A 7,500-nucleotide genomic window follows, 5' to 3' on the forward strand; every position below is an offset into this window, starting at 1 on the left:
GCTCAGCGGCCATGGCTCACGGGCCCAGCCGCTCCGCGGCATGTGGGATCTTCCCGGACTGGGGCACGAACCCGTGTCCCCTGCATCGGCAGGTGGACTCTCAACCACTGCGCCACCAGGGAAACCCATCTTAAAAGCTGTCCCAAAATACGTAAGATCTGTGTGCCATTGTTTATCATTCTCCACTTTAACTGACATTTTTGGTTATCTCACCCATAGTCTCATAGGGTTTATCTTCAGATTAAATACTCCCTAGACCCCAATGGTGAGTTAAGTAGTTCTTCATTGAAGGGTTCCAGTAAGTGTCCTGAAGTCATTCCAAACTGGAGGACAAGATTTTGGAAGGCAACCCATATGTCTGCTCCCTTGGGCCCTCACCCTTCCTTTCTCTTGTCTTCAAGTCTCTTCTCCCTCTAACATTATTACTCTTCCTTCTTACCAGCTGTGTAATCTTTGCCAAGTCACATGATCTCTTTCTGCCTCGGTTTTCTCATACATAAAATGGGGGCACAAATAGTGCCTTTCTCACAGGGTTTTATGAGGATTAATGAAGATGATTTGTGTAACATGCTTAGAATATGGTCTGTCGCTAAAGTCTGAGATAGAAAAGGGTTAGCTATTGTTGTAATTGTCCAGTGGACACACACCCTGCCCCCCAGATTAAGAAGTTTCAGCACCCCACCACATCCTAGAATTTGGTACATTGTGCTGCCTCAGGCACTTGCTAGATGTTTAATGAATTCCTCTTTTTTGTAGACTTTCTGTTCACTCCAGGTGGGAAGAAGGCACTTCTATCCCTTATATGTCCAAGAGGAAGACAGTGGGTACCCTTCTGGTTGGTCTCCGTACTGGCGATGTTGTGTCTGGTTTTCGCCTACATTCTTAAAGGCAGATACCACTCATCGCTGAGAAGTGATGTCCTGTCTGGTTTCCATGAAAAATATCAGCTTCTACAGCTGCTCCCATTTTGATCCTAATCCATGGGAAATAGTAATCTAGGAGTACGATCCTAAAAGTGTATTTGTCTCTTTCCTGGCAGAGCATCTGGACAAGGGGATCTCCAGGGGAGCTGAAAGTGACCATGCTTAAGGCAGTGCCATATTCAAATAGCTTTGAACCTATGTTAGTTTGCTGGGTTGCTGTAGCAAATATCACAGGCTGAGTGTCTTAAAGAACAGAAATTTACTTCCCCACGATTCTGGAGGCTCGAAGTCCAAAATCCAGGGGTCGGCAGGGTTGGTTTCTTCTGAGGCCTCTCTGCTTGGCTTGGAGACGGACGTCTCCTCCCTGTGTCTTCACGTGGTCTTCCCTCTGTGTGTGCCTGTGTCCTAATCTCCTCTTCTTAAAAGGACACCAGGCATATTGGATTAGGGACCAACCCTATGACTTTATTTTAACTGAATCCCCTCTTTAAAAGCCTTATCTCCAGATATGGGCATATTCTGAGGTACTGGGGGTTAGGACTTCAACATATGAATTGGGGGGGCTCCCCAATTAGGCCCATAACATCCTTGAGTTTCAACCCCAATAGCAGGGGCGGGGGGCAAGCTTCGATCCCTTTCAGTCTGTGGTGTGAGTCACCCACTCTGCTCTCCCCAGCTCATCAGCCTCTTCCATTGCCCCCAACTGTCTTAGCTGCCCCCAGTCCCGACCTCCGCCGCAGTGCACGTTCACCTTCCCACCTCTAATCTCAGACAGCCCGGTCCTGACTATCCCCAGAGAGTGAGCTCCCACGGGCTCGGCTGGTGCCCCTGCCCCCGAGCCTGGCATTCCTTTGGGGAAGCTGACATCCCTGGGCCCTGCAGAGGGTGCGCCCCCGGTGGACCCAGCCAACTCTGAGAAGCCAGAGGCGGCAGGCAGGATAAGCAGGGTCTGGTGGTAAGGCTGGGGAGGCGCCAGGCCTGCCCTGGTTCTACAAGTGATATTATAGGGATCTGGGAGGAGGAAGTGGCCTCCCGCTGGACCTGCTTGGTCTCCCCGGCCCCAGCCCCAGCCCAATCAAGCCCTGGCCCCGTCTCCCTCCATGGGAGAGGATGGCTAGCAGATGTTCCAGCTGTTTCCAAGGGCCTCCAAGTCCAGAAGAAAGTCAAAGGGCAGCCTTGTAATTTCCTGGCAGAGGAACTGTACTAACCACTGGGCCAGTGGTTTGTAAAGTTTCCATGTGCCTTGTCCCACTTTCGCTCTGAACACTTCTGTTCCATGTGTCTGTCTCTCTATGGTAGTCTGCCCTTCTGGCTATCGGTTTCAGAGCTGCACGAGGCTCTGTCATGGGGACGGAGGGTCTATGTCAGGGATAGTTCAAGTCTCTGTTTGGTCCGATATTTGTGTTTGTTTTCATTAGTGTATCCTCAGTGCCTGGAACAGTACCTGGTACGTAGCAGAACAAACATTCAATAAGAATTTTTGAAGAAATTAATGACAAGAATGAGTAAACCTCACCTTGGGCCCTGAGTACGCTGTTTAGAGTAGAGAGGGGGTGGCAGCAGGACAGAAGTCCCCTCTGTAAACATGGACAGACAACAAGCATGTGAGCATCCTTAGAAGCACCAGTGGGGAAGGCAGGAAGGGTCGGAAGCAGAGAACCTGAACTCTAAGGTCTGGGTTCAGAGATGAGGAGAAGAGAAGTGGAGAGAGCAAGAGAAAACACAGATTGGTAGTGAGTCCCCCATCACTGGAGGTATGCAATGTTAGCTAGACACCAAGAGTCCAGGACGCTGCCCAGATGAAACACACCAGAAACCCTGAAAGAGCATGAGCAAGTCACTCTCCCTCTCTGAGTCCCAACGTCCTAATTGACCAAGGCTAGGTCTGGGCTGAGATGGGGTCAGGAAGGAGGCAAAATAAAGCAGACAGGGTCTCAGCCTTCAGGAGTTCTGGATGAGACTGAAATTTGGGAAGGAGGAAGAAGTGCCACACGGGAAAGGATGAACATGGCAAAATCTGTGAAATGGGTTTACTAATTTCTGCCCTGCCTTCCTGCCTCTTTGTGAAGAGTGAAACATAAAAATCTCTATCTGCATGTCACTTTTCAGGACTGGATCGTCCTCCAGTTCATCATCTCATTTAATCTAGAAGCTCAGTGTCATTGTGAGGAAACAGATTCTAAGGAGGTTAAGTTACGCACGCAAGCCATCCCCTCCATCTGGGGCACTTTCCCGTTCTGTGGGTGCCCACAGCCCCCGGTGCTTTCCTGTCACACTTGTGTCATTGCCTCCTATTCGCTTAGTCGGCCTCCCCTCCAGGCTGTGACTCCAGGAGGGGGAGCTTTCTGGTTTGTATCTGTATTTACAGTACCCTGCCTGGGGCCTGGCAACCAGGAGGATGATGGTGGGACCAGGCACTGAATCAGAGCTGAATCCCACCCAAAGAAAGGCCTAGAGCAAAGCAGCAATGTCAAAGACACATTTCTTTAGATGATTCTGGTTTCAAAGAATTTGATATGGAAGCTTCAGGGAATTCATGGAAGAGACCTGAATTCTGGACCTCTTTATACATATTTTAACTCTCTTTCCGTTCATTTCCACCTTTTTTTAAATGCCTACTTGGTGTTAGGCACTGCTGAACAAGCTAAGGAAAAAAACCCACCCTCATGGAGCTTACATTCTAATGGAGAGAGATAGATGATAAACAAGGTAGATAAATCAGTCATACAGTATTTTTGTAGGAGGTGCCATAGGAAGGAGATAAAGCAAGAAAGTGGCATAAGACATGCTATGGGCTGCAGCTGGGGTTAAAGGGTGTTATTTGGTCAGGGGCCCTCGCTGAGGTGAAGGAGTGATCCATGCAGGTATCTGAGGGAAGATGGCTCCAGGCCGAGAGAACCACATGTGCAAAGGCCCTGGGGCAGGGACAGCAAGAGGGCAGCATGGCTGGAACCAAGTGAGTGTAGGAAAGAAGAAAGGAGATGTGTCCAGAAAAGCAGACATATAGGTCTTTGAAGCCTTTTGTAGGCCATTTTAAGGCCTTTGGCGTTTTACTTTGAGGAGAATGGGGAGCTGCTAGAGAGCTTGGCAAATAACAGGTTTTATTTTAAATTAGTGTTTGTCGGGGTAGGAATAGGCACCATACTCTTCTCTGAATCCAGCCCTGGTGTGAACCCAGGTCCGACTAACTCCAAACTCAGTGCTCACTAGGTCCCCTGCCTCTGAGAAGGGAGAGGCTAGAAGTGGAAGTGACCTGTTGGCTTTGAGAGCCGAGCCCTGGGTCAAGGGCTTGGGCCAGGGTGGAGGGAGGGAAGCCAAGGGCAGCCTTGCTGCCCTCTGAGCAGCTCTGGGAAGGGGTGTGGCTCCCGTGACAATTCGCCCTCAGCAACACAAGGAGTGTGGTGTTGCCCTCAGGCGCCAGCTGTGAATTGCATGGGGAAAGGAGAAGCCTGCCTGGGCTGGGCAGATGTGCAGACCCAAGGGTTGTGCGACAGACTTTGGAGTCAGGGCCAGGCTCTCCTTGGGTGGGTCCCCTCCCCATGCTCCCAGCAGGCTTCCTGAGTTACTCCGCCCTGGGGTCACAGAAATCAGAAGCTGCTTCAAAGTAAACCTGCAGAATCCCACAGGCCTTCAGGGAGGGGGCCTCAGGGGAGCTTGGTGGCAGAGGAGCCTGTATATAGGAGGGAGGAGGAGGTGTCCCCGGAGGGGGCGGTGGGAGGGTCAGGGCGCATTCTGATCACCGCCTGCCTGTAATCAGGACCTACGCGCGCGCACCATCCAGACCCAGATTTGAACCCAGTTATGATGTGTGTGAGCTGCATGACTGAGCAAGCAGATGACACTTGCTGAGCCTTGGTTTCCTGGTCTGTGGAAGGGAGAGAATAGGGCCACTTACTTCATGAGGCTTAAGAGATGATGCAAGTAAAGCACTCCGCACAGAGCCCGGCACCTGGTGAGCACACATCACACAGGGGTCCCTTTGATCATTGCTCAGTCGGTAAGCTGACTTCTCTCCTGTGGCCCCCGGAGCTGGGCTTGGCTCTGCGATGTGGGGAGCAAGGGGACTCCTGGGCTCGGCCTCACGGAGGTCCTGGGCTGGCTGCTGTGGATGCAGGAACCTAAATGGGACACAAGGAGTGAGAAGGCAACCTATGGGACTGTTCCTCAAACTTGGGATTTTTACCTCATTTTCATTGTGACAGCATAAACATGCATAAATACGTAAAATGGAAATAAAAGTTTCATGAAACAGTACTTACCCTCACCAGCATGATGCGCTCTATTTTTATTCTTCCATTTCATTAAAAATATTGAATGCTGATCACAGCCCAAACAGAAAAAGATTAACGAGCTCATGTGAAGTGAAGCCTCGGGTCTGGCAGGCAATTGGGCTCACGGAAGGCTCCCTCCAGCCCTTTGGTGAACAGCTCAGGGTTGTGAGGGCTGGTGCACGAGCATGTCCATTGGCATGTGACTGTCCTCTTCCAGTTCCCGCAGAGACACAAGAGGCCAGGTGAGCAGACCCAGGAGGCAGACACTCCCAAGAGGCAGACACTCCCAAGAGGCTGCTTCAGCTTCTCAAGAAGGGCCCTTCTGCCCAGGCAAGCCACCTGCAGGGAACCGTGGGGGTCATATTCAGGCAGAGACCAGATGGCCACTCACCAGACAGCCTGCACAGTGTGTATCTGGCCTGGGAAAGACCAAGGGACTGCGGACTCAAGAGAGGCAATATGCATAGTGGTTAACCCAGAACCTTTGCTGCCACACTGCCTGGGTCCAAATTCGGCCTCCATGATCACCCAGCTCTATGGCCATGGGCAAACCACTTAACCTCTCTGTGCCTCAGTTTTCTCATCTGTAAAATGGGGACGATGTTAATTCCTCAAAGGGTTCTCAGCAAGTATGTGTACGTGAGTGTGTGTGTGTGTGTGTGTGTGTGTGTGTGTGTGTGTGTGACCTAGAACAGTCCCTGACACTATTAATATTTTATTGCTCAGTCAGATGAAAGTAGTCACTGGCTGGAGGCCAGTTCAGTTGTGTGCCAACATATGCCATATGGGGCCTCTGGGTTGAGTTTTCTCTATCCACGGCTCCCAGGCCAGTGAGCCAGTCTCTCCTTGAGACAGTGGAGGGGTTCGGGGTGCTACCCGCCCGAAGAGCCCAGCCCAGACAGTGTGGATGACTGTCCTCCCAGTCCAGCCGCTGCCCTCTGCAGAGGGAGTTCCCTGCCCCACCCAATGCCGCTCCACAGACACCACCCAGCACCCACTGTTCACTAATGATCTGCTTGCTGGCAGGGGGAACGGGTGGGGAGGGTGGTTCTCAGGGTCACATTTAGGTCCTTCTGGGGCCAGGGGTCTGTGCAGGGCCACAGAAAAGGAAAAAGAAAAGGAAAAGGCCCTCAGCTGGGAATCCAGACCCTGGGCCTTGGTGCAGCTTTATAGTCTCTCCCCTCAGGCCCACTCATATGAGGTTCGGGGGTGCAGTGCCTGGGGAAGGGGCGACCCTGCACCTGGAACAGGGTCCCTTAGACTTGATGTCAGTGTGCACGATTCACCTGTTTCTTCCCTGGAGGGATACGTGGGTTCCCACAGGGCCACCTTCACCCTAAAGTATTAACGGGTGAGCCGTGGACCATGTGACAGGCGGGAGGGGGACAGTATTATGGATGGGGGTCTTCTTTCCAGTGCTCCTTACACCAAGTACCTAATACTAAAAGCCAGAGAATCCTGCCTCTTGTGAGACCCGTTCCCACTTAGCTCACAGGGCTCCCCTCTCCCTGCCCCACAGGCCTTGCCCTGGAGGCAGACACCCCTGCGTTCAAACTCTAGCTCTGCTCGTTACAAGCTTCATGACCTGAAATTCCTTACTCGACCTCTGAGACCAGGTCTGGCATCGGTACCCCTGGGACCATTCCCACCTCGCAGGGCCGCTGTGAGGATCAAATAAACTGAAACGTAGAATTAACTAGCACAGTGCTTATCAGTTCATGGGTGCATGGCAAGTACAAGAGGCTTCCTTCCTCTCTCTGTGGCCTCTCCGCGCAGTCCCCACCCTTATCCTCCCCAGACATTGCAGCTCCCAGCACAGCCTCCCAAGGCCTCTTCCAGGCACTTGGCTTTGTAAGCAGGTTTTGTGGCAGCAGCAGCCTTAATTTTAGTACTGGGCTCGGTAATTTCCCGTGATTACAGGCCCTGTCAGTGCAGCAAGCTTTGCAGCTGCTAGGAAGCCAGCAGGCCTCGTCAGGGCAGGCTGGAGCCCGTGCTCACACACGTGCCTACACGCGAGGGGGCAAGGCACACACTGGCGCACAAGCACACCGTCCTTCCGGGAGCAGGACGCAGGGGTCCTCAGCCAGGCTGTGCACATACTGCATGTGCCCGCATCAATTCCTGCGGGAGGGGGTTTTAACAACACACATGCACACACAGCTTTCCCTGGGACGAATAAGTAGGGAGAGGAGGCCAGGAATAGGGAAGTTTTAGGACAAGGACTCTCACCTACCCCCTCTTTCCAGAATCTTCCTTCTCGTCCTTGCCTCTGGTGCCCAGAAACAAGATGCCCCATCTTTTCGGCT

This window comes from Physeter macrocephalus, chromosome 5, assembly GCF_002837175.3.
Source record: "Physeter macrocephalus isolate SW-GA chromosome 5, ASM283717v5, whole genome shotgun sequence".
In the NCBI taxonomy this organism is placed as follows: Eukaryota; Metazoa; Chordata; class Mammalia; order Artiodactyla; family Physeteridae; genus Physeter; species Physeter macrocephalus.